General features: G+C 43.6%; 1 protein-coding gene across 6 annotated transcripts in view; it reads right to left on the bottom strand.

Moving 5' to 3' along the window:
* The window catches only part of MITF (melanocyte inducing transcription factor), a 163,128-nt gene that overhangs the window by 99,031 nt on the left and 46,276 nt on the right, over nucleotides 1–17,821 (bottom strand). The gene's annotated exons all lie outside the window — the stretch shown is intronic.

Below are 17,821 nucleotides of genomic sequence, written 5' to 3'. Positions count from 1 at the left end.
CAAAACCTATTAGCGGAACTCAGTCGACTATGTTAAAGCCTTTTATCAAATCTCTAGGCAGCTAAAAAAAAAACAAACAATCAAAACCTGTATTTTGTCAAGGCAGCCAGAATAAAATGGTTGGCCTATAGGCACATTTTGTCCAAGTCCCAAGCATACCTAGTGCAGAACTAGGGAGAAACCTTCATTATAAACATTTTATTTACAAATTATCAAACCCAACCTAGCTCTAGCAGTCTGGTAAGTAACTGAAAAGTTCTTTTAAGCAAGTGAGTTTCCAAAGTACTTGGACAAGAATCCAGCCTTTCCTTCTCAAATACACTAGTTATGTAGCATACTAATTAAAAGAGGGAATTGTGTCCACCTGTTATGTTGGAACAGTGCTCAACCATAAAATTATTTACCAGTTTCAAGGAAATGAAGTAGGTGGAAAAAGCAGAGTGGGACACCTCTTTTGCAAGAAGATTCTGCTGGTGACAAGTAATTCCAATTTAAGAACACCCTGCATTGCACAGCGTATTTGTGGTTATTTATCATTAAACAAAACACTAAAATATATTGGTTCCGAACTTCTTTTTGCAAGTCTGCATCACTAACAAATAGGAGATAATTTCTCTTTCATACAACAAACAAAAACCCCACACAGCACAGTCTACAACCACAGGTAACTGAAGACCTGCCTCTCAGAAACTAAACATACATCTGGAGTTCTGTACACCTTCTGTCAGGTGTGTCAGCATTCCCTTCAAGACCTCTTTCCACTCGGCTTCCCAAGAACTCAGTTCAACTCCAGACTGTCACTCAGGGATCTTTATTTGGCATACAGCAACGCTATGCTGAGTTCATCAGACTCAAACATATGGGGTGGATGCAGTGTACATCATAGATCCAAAGTTACACAGAAACTCCCTTCCTTTATATAAATCTACATATCATGTTACGTTCACTATATATTGGATTACATGTTTAGGGATTGGCTTGGTTATTTTGCAGGAACCAGTCCCTGTACAGCACGCTCTGTCTATGCACTCTCCATGTCTGACTTCACACTTTACCTCATGTTTACACTTCCGACTTCATTTACTAAGAACAAAATAACAGTGGACAAGAGGTTTTCTGGGTGTTTCCCCTCTTATCTTCGCTAGCTCAGACATTCTGTCTAACTTACTGACCCATTTACTTCTCTTAGCACAGACATTCCGTTTTCAGCCCGCAGATCTAGTTACCTCCCTAATCCCGTTTTATAAGAAATTAGGCCTCTCCCATGTTGAATTACTCAGGTAGGCCTCATTTGACAAGGTGCATCTTTCGTTTCCTCAAGAGTACATTCGAGGATCCAGCAAACCTATAGAAACCTAGCAAACGTAAAGCAGACCTTCCACCAGAGATGGGGTGGCCTGCAATCTGGGAAGGTAAACCCACGACCAGAGTGGCCATCATCAGAAAAATCCCCCCACTCACAAACTCTGCATGTTCCTGAGGTCCTTGCTGGAAGTTTTTTCCTTAGCACAGGAGCTCTCAAAGACCATTCATCCCTCAAACATCACTTGTTGCAGGATTTTTTTCTGAAGAGCCTCAGCCAAACTACACCTGACTTCACCCATCTTGCTCCTGCAGTACAATAATTGTAATCCATTAAGATATGCCCACTTCCTAAAACACCACCCAAGGCTCAACAGTTCAGTTAGGACTGTTAGTTTCCTCACCTCTACCCCACCAACTAGTAATGAGATTTGGAACGTACACATGAGGTGACAGAGCTTCCTTATGAAGAGGTATCACACAGCAATATCAGGTAAGGAGATGGTCCCGTCCCTTTTATTATGAATTACCTATATGCAAGTGCACTGAAGTCAACTGAAGAACAAAGGAAAGCTGGTGACGTGTATTCTTACTTACGCCGTCCCAAGAACAACATTAATGACTTTTCCATCCCCATCTGCCTCGCAGCTAGTTATTACAAGGTTTCCCTGGAAATAGCATCCCATCAGCACCGGCAGGGTATTCAGGATAGTCTTATATTGCTGCTGTCCATTCTGTACCTATTCTAGGGTCAAAGGTGGGGGAGGGAGGGGTTTATGGTCTTCTCAATTATCAGTCTGCCACCTTTCATGACTATCCACAGTTGCTCGCTATCCTGTGGCAGAAAGGAATAAGGAAACAAAAATGTGATACTGGATGAGTATTTTCAGTAATCTAAGAATATGCTCCAAGTGCTGCAGGGGCTTTTCCAGAACTCCTCTAGACACATGACCAGATATGCCAGATGTTTCTTTATATAGAGTTAGGAGTAAAGTATGAAAGAGAGATGGCTAGCAACAGCCATTTCTGCAAAACAAATCCCAGAAGCAATTCAGGAGACGGACTTTATAAAGTTACTTTTCTTAGTTAAGAAACGTGGGACTAGAGAGAATGCGATCAATTCCTCGTATTTCCTCACAAGTACGTTCTCAAACGTTTCTTCTAGAAACTGATCACAAACTAGAAACAGAGATGCACATTTGCACATATGGCTCCATGTTTCAGTATATCTAGAGATATATATTCTGTACATATTCAAATGCAGAAGTTAGAATTAAATTAAATACCAGGCATGCCTACTATGTCATTTTCAGCCTCTCATAGCTTGTGAAGATATTTGTTTCACAACAAAGGTACTTGCAGCAAAATACAGATCCAAACTTGGGCCTGTTCTCAAGAAGGCAGAAAAAGAATGCCCAGTTTTAGAAAGGAAGATCATGCTGACCAATAAATCTGAACCGTTTATTTCAGTAAAAATGAGTTGAAGCATCCTAGTAGGCGTAGGTCCAGGAACAAGTCTCCCATCCAAGACAGAGCCTATGTATACAAAATTCTTTTTAGAAGTTTGTATGTAATAAAAATTTTTCCTTATCCACACAAAAATCTGTTAAAAGCACATTATTTAGTTTGCAAAGTCAAGAACTCCAGTTAGGATATGCCAGATACACAGGTGCCTATATAACCTTAAGTCTGACCCCTTCTGCATCCACATGGTGCAATGAATGAGGAAGGAGTCATAAATAAAGCCTGTATTATAATGTACAAGGGGTCAGAATTAAGGTTTCATGGGTAACCTTAAATTGGGAATTTCCTAATTTTTTTCCCCAAGTATTTACCTTTCCAGCCTAAATGTTCTTTCTATGTAGTTTATGATGTGCAACACACTTATACAGGTTTTCTGTGTATGGACATAAAACTTGGGTTTTTACGTTTTCCTTTTCTGGGGGCTCCAGCCCCAGCAGCCTAGATTGACCTGCTCCTCCCCTCACTCACCAATCTCTGACATAGCTGCTCCAGTAACAACCAGATTGTACTAGGAATAGGGTTGCCAATTTTGGTTGGATGTATTCCTAGAGGTTTCATCACATGACACAATCGAATGTGAATCTTGAATTCCTGGAGGGTTGGCAACCCTACTAGGACAGCAGGCTGTCAACGTGAGCAAGCCAAGCAGCAACTCTGGCCAGCGGCATGTGACTCTACTTGCCCCCCACCCTCCACGTTGCCTCTGGACAGTTAATGTTTTGGCAAGTTGCCAACACTTCCCTGACGAATGCAAGCAGGAGAAGGGAAATGGCTATTTTCAACAGTTTATAACTCAGCAAAACCTGATTGGAATTTCCTGGGACAAATTAAAGGCATCTCTAGCCCCAGGGCTTTGACCCTGCTGAATTTCAAAGGCCTGCTGCAGACAATGGAGATGTTAGGACTTCTCAAAAAATCTTTTCAGTGGAAACTGATAGGTCACCTAACTACAGGTGTCACTACCTGCTCCCCCTGCAATTCTGATATTGCTACTTAGGGTGCTAATTGAGTGTACTTGTGCTAACAGATCGTGTGTGTATTTGGTTTTCCACATGTGAACATAAGCACTGGAGTGTCTTCCTGTTCTGTGGGAAGCTTTAGGGGTGGAGAAGAAAAGATGCAAAGGGAATAAGACTAGACTTAACCAGTGAAGCAGCATAAAGCTGAGGTCTTGAACTTCCTTAGTAACATTAAAGTGATCTATTGATACCCTTAGCAAGTCTATGCTTTAATCATTTGGCTTACATGATCTGAGGCACAAGAGTCAGAACTGCAAGCACGTCTAATGTCATGTCATGTTTATTTTTGTTGATGACTCTAACTTGGATATTCTTGCCTTGTGTATCCTTTAGCATTTTGAAACAAACAAACAAACAAACCATTTCACTCTCCAGCATGCTCCTTTCATGTGTGTATTAAATTACATATGTAGGTTCAAGAGGAGGCTTGACTAGTATGTGCCAGCAGAAGAATGAATAAACAAACAATCTGAGGACAACACAAGGTGAGCATGTCTCGATATGTTTTCCTCTGACAAGCGTCATTGAACTGTTTTATTCCATTAAAAGAACAAGCAATATTTTAATAGTAGTTCAGTGGGTCTTATCTGGAAACTAAAAAGAAGAAAAAATGAACTCCCAACTGCACACACTTAATCCCAAAGGTGACTCAGTCTTTAGTTATGTGATTACCCAGCCAGTAGTCACAGCCACTTGAGCGTACAGTCCATGTGGCAACGTCACTCAAAAGATCAACTACTGCAATATATCCATCCTGACAGCAAGTCTCTACAACACGTCTGAAAAGAGCACTCACCATCTCATTGGACACTGCTCACCACATCAAATAAAGTGTGAGCCAAAGAAAACGATAACTATTGATCTCCTGCTGTTTTAGCGTTATTGCACGTATACAAACAGCAACCTAGAGACCCATTAACAAAATTAATTGACTAGACATTGCACAGTTAAGCATTCCAAAGTTTGGAAATACATGTTTAACTCTTGGCAACATTCACTTTGACTGCTTGTATGCTACAGTCCAGTTATCCTTTAGATAGCCAGGCCTGTTAAGGCTGCCCAACACTTTCCACTATAAGACCCTACTTTCAGTTGCTTATACTTCTGCCAGATGTTAATCGGGTGAGCTGAATTTCTTCCATGCCATGGGTCTGCCTCTGGCTGAATTTTTTTTTGGAAAATTTCAGTCCAAACATTTCAGCCATTTCTGAGAACAAGATTAGTGAAAGACAACGTATCTTTCCATTCTCTAGCCACCTTATCTTTGGAAGCATTTAGCACCCCTATGCTGTGGAGGAGGGACTCGCAAATGGGCGGAGGTGGCCTGTGTGTCAAGGCTGTGCCTTTTGGCGTCCCTGTGAAAATCCACCCAAGTTATAAACCTATGAAAAATGTGCAGTTTGCACTTGCTCAGTAGAGACTTGCTAGATCTTAACAGCTAAAATCTCCCAAGATTCCATCCTCACTAACCATGCCTGAGCCTCGTACAGCTCCTGAGATTGACCAAACGGTGCATGTGCCATCCCCACAGAAAAACTGAGCATGTTCCCTCTAGCCCAGAGCTCCAGGGTGAAGCTGGACTTTCTCCAATGGCTGCTCCAGGCCAGCCGCTGGAACTGACAGCAGGGAGCCCACCTCTCCTGTGCTTTCAGTGTCCCTCTTGCTGGCAAACAGGTTGCATGGAGGAGGAGGCAGCCTGATTCAGATGCAGAGGGGACAAGAGCTAGACCTACTGCATTGCAGAGGAGGATGAGGGGATTGGAATGGAACCAGGTGGGGTGGGGGGGCACCACAGGGGCAGAGGCTGGCGGCTGGCAGGGGGGTGAATACGGGCACTGTGAACCAGAGGAGCAGGGGAAAGGAGGCGTGGAAGAGAGGAAACATCTGGCAAGGAACTCGAGTGTGGAGTAGAACTGAAGCTGTCTGGGAAAAAGAGACTGGAGACAAGGAACTAGGGGAGATGAGGCCATCGAGATGGGATGAGAAGCCCAGGGAAGGAGACTGGGACTGAGCCAACGGTAACGAGGAACACAGGTGAGGGCGGGGGAAAGACAGACAAGGAATTGGGGAGAGGACTGGGACTGGCTGGGCAAGTAGACTGGAGATAAGGGGCCACAGGACAGAGTAGAGTGAGGGAGGGAGACTGGGAACCTGGTGGGGTGAGATCAGTGGACAAGTAGACTGATGAGTAGAGACTGAGACTAATTAGGTGAAGACAATGGGACTAGGAAAAGGAGACTGTGGTGCAGTAGAGCACAGACTTGTGACAGAAGAATCTGTGCCTATCAGAGCACAGGCAAAGTATCTCATTCCCCTCTAGTGCTAGTCCACATAGCAATAGTAGCTTGTCATCCGCTATCAGTTACTTCATTAGCTCAAGCAGCAGAAGTCTCAGTTTTGGATCTAAAGGGTCCATTCTACTAAGGATGTCATAAGATGCCAGATAATGGTATCTCTTTTTTCAGGGTTTTTTTTTTTTTAAAGCTAGGAAATTACTCAAAAAACTACATTAAAAGAAAATTACAGTTGCAAACTTAAGCTTGTAAACGTTATGAAATGCAAAAATGACAATTTATCCCCATTGCACATATGTAGTATGATACAATCTTTAATTGCATGATCATATATTTTTTCCCACAGGGCACCTGTCTCATTATGTGCACAGAATGGACACCGCTCACTGAATTAACATCTATTCAGTATTTTGTCTTCTCACTGCTCAGTGAGTGACCACAGGCCTTACTTACTGCAACCTATTCAAACCGGGCTCTGAAGACAGAACTATTAATTTCCTCATAGAATTTTCTATAGTGCTCATCGCTATGGTATCCGAGTGCTTCACAAACATTAATGTGCCTCGTATCAAAGGGGTAGCCGTGTTAGTCTGGATCTGCAAAAAGCAGCAAGGAATCCTGTGGCACCTTATAGACTAACAGACGTTTTGGAGCATGAGCTTTCATGGGTGAATACCCACTTCTTCGGATGCAAGTGAGTTAATGAGCCTAGTCTCACAATACTCCTGTGAGATGAGTGAGTGGTAGTATCTCCATCTTACAAATGGGATTTTAGGCAAAGAAAGATTAAAGTCAAAAGTACTCACTAATTTTGGGTGCCGATTTTGAGCGACCTACGACCTGATTTGGCAATTAATTCGTCTTTGACTATTAGCGGTAAATATGCCCAATGGCTTGTGACGGGATGTTAGATGGGGTGGGATCTGAGTTACTACAGAGAATTCTTTCTTGGGTGTCTGGCTGGTGAATCTTGCCCATATGCTCAGGGTTTAGCTGATCACCATATTTGCGGTCAGGAAGGAATTTTCCTCCAGGGCAGATTGGCAGAGGCCCTGGGGGGTTTTCGCCTTCCTCTGCAGCGTGCGGCATGGGTCACTTGCTGGAAGATTCTCTGCACCTTGAAGTCTTTAAACCATGATTTGAGGACTTCAATGGCTCAGACATAGGTTTGTTACAGGAGTGGGGGGGTGAGATTCTGTGGCCTGCAATATGCAGGAGGTCAGACTAGATGATCCTAATGGTCCCTTCTGACCTTAAAGTCTATGATTTTTAAGAGTACGTAGTTTATAGCACATTATATGTTCAAAGCACAGCTCCCACCAACTTCAGCTACAATTGCCAACACTCAGCACTGCTGCAAATCAGACCCTAGAGAACCAAATCAGGCCCCTAGAAAGTGAGGAACACTCAATTAGTGACCACTTGTGAAAAGTCTGCCTTGAGTGACTTGGCTAGCATCACAAAGGTACTCTGTGGCAGAGGCGGGGAGGGAATCCATTTCATTCAGCTAACATAACCATGAAACCATCCTCTCTTCCTGCAATCCTCTGCCTTTCTCACTATGCCCCTTTCAATTGCTGCAACAAATGAGGCAGAGATCCTTACAGACAAAAGTTTCCTTCACTGCACAACCCTAATTCACCCCAAGGCAGGACAATCCTGAACACCAAATGAGGCAGAGGGCCCGTGGAAAAAATAGTATGTAATCATGTAATTGAAGACTGCACAGGCCATCATAATTCTTCTGCACGCTCACTGCACCATCTTCAAAGGTTCAGATCTCAGGTCAAACAAAGCTACCCGTATATACTTGTTCATAAGCCGAATTTTTTTTTAGTAAAAAAGGGAAGCACCAGAGAAGGGGGTCGGCTTATGAACGGGTATAGAGAGGGAGAGGTGGGACACAGCCCCTCCCCGCAACAGAGGGAGCAAGGAGAGGCAGCACAGCCAGAAGGGAAGACATGGGGACAGAGTCTGGCCACGCTGCTTTCCCCCCAGCCTCCGAAGCAGCTGCCGTTCCGGGGCTGGGAGGCTGCAGCCGTGCTGCTCGGTGCCGCCCCCCAGAGCAGGCCGTGGCCACGCCACCTGGCCCGCCAGGGCACACTGCGGCCGTGCCATCCGGCCCGGCCCAGCCCACTGGAACATGCTGCAGCCATGCCGCCTGGTCTGGCCCACCTAGGGTGACCAGATAGCAAGTGTGAAAAATCGGGATGGGCGTGGGGGGTAATAGGTGCCTATATAAGACAAAGCCCCAAATATCAGGACTGTCCCTATAAAATCAGGACATCTAGTCACCCGAGGCCGGCTGGAGCAGGCTGCAGCCACTCTGTCCAGCCTGCTGGAGCAGCTCCAGCCAGGCAAGAGACATCCTCCCCTGGCCCTCCCCAGATAAGGTGGGAAGGGATGAGATGGGGAGAGTGTGGGGGTCCCTGGCTAGGGGTGGGGTCATGTGGGGGTGGTCACAGAGGTTACTCCCCTGACTCCCAGTTTCTCCCCCCAAAAAATTCCCCCACCAGTTGCTGTCCCGGCCTGTCAGAGTAAGCAGCTGGCACGCCGGGACACTTTGTTTACTTAGGTTTACCTCCGTGCCTGCTGCCTGCGGACACTCGAGGTAAACAAACCATCTCGGCCCACCAGCAGCTTATCCTGATGGCCTGGGAGCCAAAGTTCGCCGACCCCTGAATTATAGGGTCGGCTTATGAACGGGTTATAAAAATTTTCCATTCCATCTTGGGGGGTGGGGCGGGTTGGCTTATAAACAAACCAGCTTATGATCGAGTATATACGATAAATTCCCTCCAGAAGGAGGAAAGGATTGCTCCTTCAGGATGGCTATTTCCATGCCAAAAGGACACCTTTCAAGATGAAGCAGTTTTGCCTGTAGAACTGTTCAAAACATGGTCCTTTCATTTAAATGGCTCAGCTGTTCCAAAAGAACTCATCTTCAGGCAGAGACCAAGCACTAAAAATTTCTGCCCCTAAATTTACAAGTTGCATACAAGTTATGCGTGACTGCAGCAGCATTCCATTTTTTTAAGTCACTCTGAATCACCAAAACCTGGTTAGCAGGTGATGACACAATGTTCAATTATTTTGACTAATTTTTAAGTCTTACCAGAAAATATAAGCACATCATCAGAAAGATCATAATAATAAGTCAAAATTGTCTGGCTTGTTGCATAGTCCTTTCCATCAATAGGAAATACTAAAAGGGAGGTACCACAGTCTTTCGGAGCGTAAATAATCAAATTCTGAGTGACATTTCAAAGCATTCTTAAAATGAGCCTAGCTAATGGCTTCAGAAACTGTCTTTGAAGAATTAGTTTCACTCTTGCTAGAATAAAATTGACATTCAGGAATTTGAGAAAAGTTCCATTCATGATATGAGCCACATAAAATTGCTACTGGATATTTCTTGCTGCACTTGTTAATGAAGAGATCAGCAAGCAAAAAAGTTACAGACGGCAGCCATCAAGTCCCGCTACACCCCCACTTCACCCAGCACAATAACCACTCCATTTTCTTTTGTCTCTCTGGAACAAATCCCATAAATTCAAACACAAGAGAGCGACTTCAAGTACGAATTACCTTCTTTAGATACCACATAATGGTGGACTTTTAATAGGTCCATCAATAGAGACCGCAACAGAATTACAGAGACTCAAATTTCTTAGTGATCTCTGTCACAACTAGGCCCAGTCCCTACCTGGAGGGTCTCAAGTATGTTGGAAGCATGTGGATCCACTTGCAAGTCAACTGGGTCTGGGGAGAGTCTGAGCACCACTCTCAGCGCTGGTATGTAAGGCACACTTCCAGGTTACAACCTTCTCTCTGAGCCCTTCCTTGGAATGTGGGACTCTGCAATCCAGCCACCCAGACCCTGGAACCACAACCTCAGACCTCCCCAGCTGCTTACACACACTCCTCCAGAGATCTACACCTTAATCTAATCCCTTCAGGGACAACATGGCAGGAAAGTTGGAAACACAGGCTTAGCAAAGTAATTTCTTAACCAGTCTCTTTACTGGTAAGCAGCACTGGAGGGTTACTTGATCTGCATCTGCAGATATAGGAAAATCGTGCATCTTGTATTTGCAATGTTCATGAGAGCAGTGCAGAGCTCTGCAGGCTCCGGATGAGGATGTTTGGAACACTGGTGCACCACACTTTACATCAACACAAGCACTCCTGGTGAATACACGTAGCACCAATACAAGCAGCCAAACATTCACACTGTTGAGTGATATACAAACTTTGGCAGGCATATACCCACCAATGCCACTTGTGTTGACCAAAGTTTGTAACACAGACATGGCCAAAAATAATTCTGTTCATATGGAGCAAAGTAGCACACTGTAGGTGCCTCCAACAACTGCTAAAAAAGGGATAGCAAGAGCCATTGTCTGTGACATTCATGAGCATTAAAATAAAAAGTTGTTGAAGTGCAGCATGTTTCAAGTACAACAGGAATAATGGCTCACTATTTTGCTAACGATACACAAATTAGGTCACTTGGAGTTTTCTTCTAATTGTACCATGTTAATACATTACGAACTTTGTAGAGCAAATCCAACACGATTCATGGTGTCAAGATATTACGTCAATGAATATGGGTTACAGGAAAGAGTCTCATATGCCTGCATAGGCAGAGGGTGCCACAAGGGGAAGAAAACCTTAGCCAACCTCAAAGCATCACCACCCCGCTGTAGACATGTACATTGTAGGTCTAGCCTACAGACAGACATATTTCTCACCAGCAAGATGAGATCAGAACAAAAAAAGATTGTAGCATGCATTCACAGAGCACCAGCTAAGGGTGTCACGAACACGGAAAACCCTAGAACAAAACCATTCAACTCAAGTCAGAATTGTTACTCTTATATTAAAGCATTATTGCAGTTCAACAGTTTCTTCAGTACATCAGATGCTACCAACCTGAGTTTAAGTTACAAACTAATGCTACCTTATTAGATTTTCCTGTTTCTACTGTCGCACTAACCGATTTCATGACCACTGTACGTCCACACTCACTACCCTTCAGCTTTAACAGGGCACGGTGGCAAGGTATTTTCCCCATACATTGGATCATTTCCCCTAGTAACCTTATCACTTATTTATCCTTTGAAAGCTCTAAAGTGCAATCTTTTTCCTTCCTGACATTTCTTTCCATTTCCACATGTACGGTGGTTTGTTGCTTTACTGTTTGGCTTAGAGAGAGAGAGAGAGAGAGAGAGAGAGAGAGAGAGACACACACACACACGGCACTCAACAATTACGAGCTTTACAAAGACATAAAACACAGTCAGGTCACATTCTAGGCCTACTAAGCTTGACGTTTTCTTTTAATTAAATTAAAAAGTAAGTACAGTCGAACCCATTTATCTCGACCTCGGTTAACTTGCCAATCGTATTAAGTCGACGTTTTAGAAGTGGAACCGCCAAATTCTCTCTTTGTCTTAGCATTTTCTCATCGGTTATGTCGGATCTTTTATGTCGTTGTACCCTAATATCTCGAGCACAAAAGAGGGCCAAATTTGCCACTTAACGTCCGTTATCTCGATCCCCATGACCAATCGTGCGTCTTATATATTAGTATATAAATAAAAATGATCGTACTTGGTTCACTGCGCATGTGCTGAGTTCATGTAGCACGTGATCACGGTCCGTATGGTCGTTCACTCCCATGCCAGTTCACTCACTCTTGTTGATCTTGTCTGAAGGATAACATGCTGTAGCTATTCTGTTTATTTTTTCCCTTCTAAAAATGTCTGGAGGTGTTAAGAGAAAGCTGGACAATCAGTCAATAGAGAAAAAGTATGAAATCATACTGCAGCTAGAAAAAGGAACAAAACCGGCAGACCTTAGTCGTCAGCATGGCATTCCAGCAAACACCATTTCAGGATGGAAAAAGAAGGCCAACGTGATAAAGCAAATGTACGAGAAGTCTGTCTTTGATCCAGCAAGAAAAAAAACTTAGAGTGGCTGAGCACAAAGATGTCGACGATGCACTGTTTCAATGGTTCACAAATATGCGAGCAACAAACCTTCCCGTCAATGGTCCCTTGCTGATGGAGAAGGCGGACATCCTTGCTGCAAAGCTAGGACACCCTGACTTTAAAGCAAGTCAGGGGTGGCTGGATCGTTTCAAAAAGAGGCACAACATTGTCTTCAAAGCAATTTGTGGAGAGAGCGCTGCGGTTCAACAGGAACAAGTGAATTCATGGCTGAAGACTCAAATGCGCACAATTTTGGATACCTATGAGACTCGGAACATTTTTAATGCTGATGAAACTGGGGTGTTTTGGAAATGCCTTCCAGACAAGACTATGGCGTTTCGTGGGGAGGCTTGTCACGGTGGAAAAAAGTCGAAGGACCGACTTACAGTGCTAGTTGCTGCTAACATGGATGGAAGCCAAAAACTCCCGCTCTACGTTATAGGAAAGTCCAAGAATCCCAGATGCTTTAAGCAGACCAAAGTTCTCCAATGTGATTACGATGGCCAGCCAAGCGCCTGGATCACAGGAGATCTATTCAGTGCATGGGTGAAAAAGTGGGACAGGAAGTTCCAAGCAGAGAAAAGGAAGGTGGCACTGATCGTGGACAACTGTAGAGCTCATCCGGATGTTCCTGGTCTCAAGGCCATTAAGATCTTTTACCTCCCACCTAACACAACGAGTAAGCTCCAACCAATGGACCAGGGGATAATCCAAGAGCTTAAGGTGTACTACAGGAAAATGTTGATGCGCCAATACCTGCTCCATGATGAAAAGAAGGCACAGTACACCCCTTCCCTTCTAGATGCAATGAACTTCCTGAGATCAGCCTGGAATGACGTGAAGAAGGAAACAATCTCAAACTGCTGGATGCACTGCATCATTCAGGATATTTCCAAGGATGAGTTTCAGGCACAGTGCCGTGCAGCCGCAGAAGAACTCGCGGAAGTGGCGGGAAAATCAAGCCTTACAGATGCTATCTTGGAAGAGGAGGCACAGGAGTTAGCCATCACTATCCAGGAATTCCGAGATTACATAGAAATCGACAAAGACGTCGTTACTGATGGCGTGATCACCGATGAAGACATTGTATCAAGTGTGCAGTCAGCACAGGCAAGCACATCTGCATGCGGCAATGACAAAGAAGATGAAGAAGATGCGGACGAAGATTTGGAACCAATTCCCTCAGCTGGTGAGGTGGTAGAAATGCTACAGAAAATTCGACGGTATGGTTCTTTTGTAGGAGATGAAACTGTTTTAGACAGCATAAATAATATTGAAGCATTTGTTTTCAAGCAGACTGTTAAAGGCAAAAAGCAACAAAGCATTTTAGACTTTGTAAAGAAACCATAGTAACCGCGTGTACGATACTTTTCAGAGCTGTGTCAGAGTGAAATGACTCGCGAATTTAATTTTGACACTGGTTAGCTTTTTGTAAAAACGAACTACACCCCGCACGTTTTTTGTGATTTTGTGATTTTGTGAGCGATCTTTGTGTTTGCAATGTTGGAGAATATAATAAAGGTTTGTATCGAGAATCGACGGTGGTTTGTATTGTATACTGGTAAATCTCTGCTGTTAGTTGGTGCACATATGCCTTTTGTTGTTAGCAAACATGTATGTACATTTTTATAGCACGCCGATCGCTTCATCTTATTTATTAACGCACATCATGTACATAAAGAAATTTCAAGCACATGTTAATATATTGCCGCCATATTGGTTTTCGTTTATCTCGATCATCGGTTATCTCGATGCTTTTTGGCAAACCCCTAGGCCGGCAACATAACCGGGTTCAACTGTACCATAAAGAGAGCTAATGCGGCACTGGCAATAGTTTTTCTGTAGGCCAGGGGTCCCCAACCCCCGGTCCGCGGCCCGGTACCGGTCCGCGGCCTCTTAGAAACCGGGCCGCGAACCGACCCAGTGGAGCTTCCGCAGGCATGCCTGCGGGAGGTCCAGCTGAGCCGCGGGACGAGCGCTCCCTCCGCAGTCGTGCCTGCGGGAGGTTCGCTGCTCCCGGGGCTCAGCTGGAGCTTCCGCAGGCACGCCTGCGGAAGCTCCACTGGAGCCGGTGGACCTCCCGCAGGCGTGCCTGCGGAAGCTCCAGCTGAGCCCCGGGAGCAGCGAACCTCCCGCAGGCACGACTGCGGAGGGTCTGGCAAACGAAACCGGTCCCTGGACCTAAAAAGGTTGGGGACTCCTGCTGTAGGCCACATCTAGAGTAACATTCAAATGCATGCTCCAGTAGCACATCAAGAGATGAAGCAGTGTGAGCAGCGCAAGGGATAAGATTTTTACACTGGCTGTATAATCAAGAAACTCCTTCCTGATATAGAGCAATTAAGCTTTCATCTAAACAGTTATTTTAACCATGGAAACATTATTAGGCTGTTTTTCAGTACATATTACAAAGGTCCAGCTCTTAGAAGCCACACAGACTCTGCTTAGTTATGCTTATTGCTTCAGAGGGAAAATAATGAAGCCTTTATTAACAAGAAAGAAAAATTCCATGTAGTTAAGCTGCCGCTTCTAATTCAGTTGGCAAATTTTCCTTTATTGTATCATGGCAACATGGTTAAAGCAAGTCACTATGGTTGGAGTTCTTCCCCTCCCCTGATGGAGGCACACAGTGGGTGGCAGCAAAAGCAAAGGTGTATAGTGGGGTTGGCTGCACATTTGGGGCAAGTCACCAACTGAATGATTCCAGATGGGCTCAAGGTAAATACAGTGGGGTCCACCTTTGCTTAGAGTGTGCTGCTAAGTGCAGTGCATGCATTAGCTGGCTTGCGGCTTCGCCATACCCATTGCCTGCTAGCTAACAGATCACACCCCCACTCGGGGCTGAGGAACAGCAACCAGTACAGAAGCCAGACCCACTCTTGATGCTTTCCTGGGTGCAAAGTAAACACTGTGCTTTGTTGCTTGCATAGGGGTTGCATTAAAAAAAAATGAGCTTGAGTTTTTTCTCTCAGGCTCAGCAGATGGGACTGTAGGGGGAAGAGATGAAGCTTCTTGGAAAACCGGTGTGTGAGGTAGACACAGGAGACTCCCATTCCAGTGCACTAGGGAAGGAGTCCCTCTCTTCAGGGGTTGTTTGTTTTTGTCGCATCTCTCCTCCTGCCCCCACAACACCGGATCTGGATCTTTGGCCGTTAAGACACGTGCACATGCTCACCTGAGAGTTGGTGATGCCGTTTGGAGCCCTACAGCTTTGGGGTATATTTACTAGTATAGACATTTAATTTGCCCACTGGCCAAATATTCTCAGTACCCAGTAGAATTCATGTTGGGGGACAGGATTGCTGTTTTCAATTACCTTAAAATCTGAAGTTCTACTTGACATGTCAACGTTTTCCCACTATCATCGTTACATATTTGTACAGCTATAGCACCTAGGAAACCTAGTGACCGTTCAGGGCTCCATTGTGGTCAGTGCTCTACAGACAAAAGATGATCCGTATGATGTAGAGCTTTCAGTCTAAAATAAGACAAGTTTTCACATGGTATAAGCTGACATTGGTTGATTTACCACAGTGGAACTACACCAGTAGAGAATTTCACCCAACATCTGAAGTGGACTGGAGCAAATACTGCTATACACTCCAATGGCATTAACAGATTGGAAAATACGGAAGGGAAGAAATAGTTTTTGCTTTGTGCTGTTTGGAACACAAAAATTGCCATGCACTTCATGGCTTGTGGAGTGAAGAGTTAATTATTAGTTGAGGTTTACATTTCAGACCACTAGCGACAGACCATTATAAAAAAAAAACACTGTCTAAGATGCTGAGACATTTGCCTTCTTATTTACAGTGCAAGTTCTATTTGTCTTTGCAGTGTTTCTTCTATTGCTCGTCCAGATTCAAACGGAAACTAGTTACGTCAAAACAGTTCACCCTGAATGATACAGAGTTTCTAATGAGGTACTTCCCAAGAAAAACTACACTCATCCTTTCTAACAATTACTCACCTATGATAAAAATAAACATGGATTGTAGTATCTTCAATTTTCTCATCAATCACTACGTAGCTTCAGTCAGAAACGTGCTGAGGCAGCTGAGATGTTATTAGAAAACCACCAAGGAAACGTTATATGTTTTCCTGACATAGCTGCTCCTATTTATGGTGTAAAGTGAAGTTATACATTTCCCCCCCCCCAACAGAGATGCAGCAGCTAAGTAACATGGTGGAAGCCATAATTTGGGTCTTATTGCTGGAGTATATTTTACTAAATTTTGCTTTTAGGCCTTGTCAACAAAAAGTAAAAAAAAAAAATCTCATTTATTACAGATATGAGAGAGAAATGCATGTGAGTGTTTAAATGTGTGATGACAACCATCTTGTGGTGTTAAAGGTGAGAAAAATTTAAGAAATGTGATTACTAGTTGCTTTTGGTTTTTAAAATTGACGCCAGCAAACTAGGACTGATGAAGTACATTCAAGTATCCATTAGTATTTTGTTACCTGTCACTGACAGATAATCCCTATTATAATGTTCCTGCTCAAAAATAACACTAAACTGAAAATAGATTATTTATATATGATAAAGTCACATACCACTGCCAGCTTGTATGCAGCTCAAGCCTTTTATACCCTTTTTAATATGGACACAGTAATAAAACAATGCTGAAGCATGTACGATATTTAGTTACTTGCATAAGTGCACTTAAATACAAGAAAGATTCTGCTCTCAATTACACCAGAGAGAATTTGGAGTAGTTCTGCTGAAAGAAGTGGACTTATTTTAGATATTCTCTTACATTGGTGCGTATTTTGCCCAATACATACAGATTGGTTTCTCTTTCAGCACCAGTAGTGTATATACTAGGACACTTGGTTGTAGAGTGGATGAGTCTGGCCATATATAACCCATGTTATGCTTGTACAAATGCAGAAGGAAGCACACACTTATGTAAACAAAGCTACACAGAAGTATTACATAAGCTGTTGGCAGCTTTGGAGCCAGTCAGTATTTATACATGCCTTATTTCTTGCTCCCCAAGACAAAGCTGCCCAAAAGGAGGCATGATCTAGTAGTCAGATCTTGGGACTGAAAGCTGAAAACTTCTCAACTTCCTTTCCTTGCACGGATACTTGTTCCCATAGTGTCCTTGGCAAGTCATTTAACATCCCCTTATCTTGTTTCTTCCCAGCTGTACCATATGGATTACAATATGTACTTGACCCAGATAGATGCTGTGAAGTTTATTGTTGGTAAAGCACTCTGAAAAGAAAAATCATTTAAAAAATATTTTGATTGTCAAAGAACAAAAAACATAACCATGATCAATCAACAGGGCATGTCAATGGAGCACAACATTGTGTTGTATATCAGGAGAAATCAGATAATTACTTAAAAAGCTGTATGTGGTGTTGTTGCTTACATAGCATATATGCACAAATTAAGTGGCCTGCTTAAGATGCTACTTTGTGCTAGGTAGTAGTAGTATTACTAATATTGTGTTACTAATATTTTTATTCAACAAACTAAGGCTATGCTTACAGTATGAACCTTTCAGCGGCACAGCTATACTGCTACAGTTGTGTCGCTGTAAGATCTCTCGTGTCGCTGCTGTTTGCTGGCAGGAGCCAGTTCTCCTGCCAGCATAATTAAACCACCTCCAACAAGCAGTGTTAGCTATGTCAGCAGGAGAGTGTTTTTTCCACACCGCTGACTGACAAAAAT

Source organism: Mauremys mutica, chromosome 7 (assembly GCF_020497125.1).
Source record: "Mauremys mutica isolate MM-2020 ecotype Southern chromosome 7, ASM2049712v1, whole genome shotgun sequence".
Taxonomy (NCBI): Eukaryota; Metazoa; Chordata; order Testudines; family Geoemydidae; genus Mauremys; species Mauremys mutica.
This window is presented reverse-complemented; position numbering and strand designations above follow the sequence as displayed.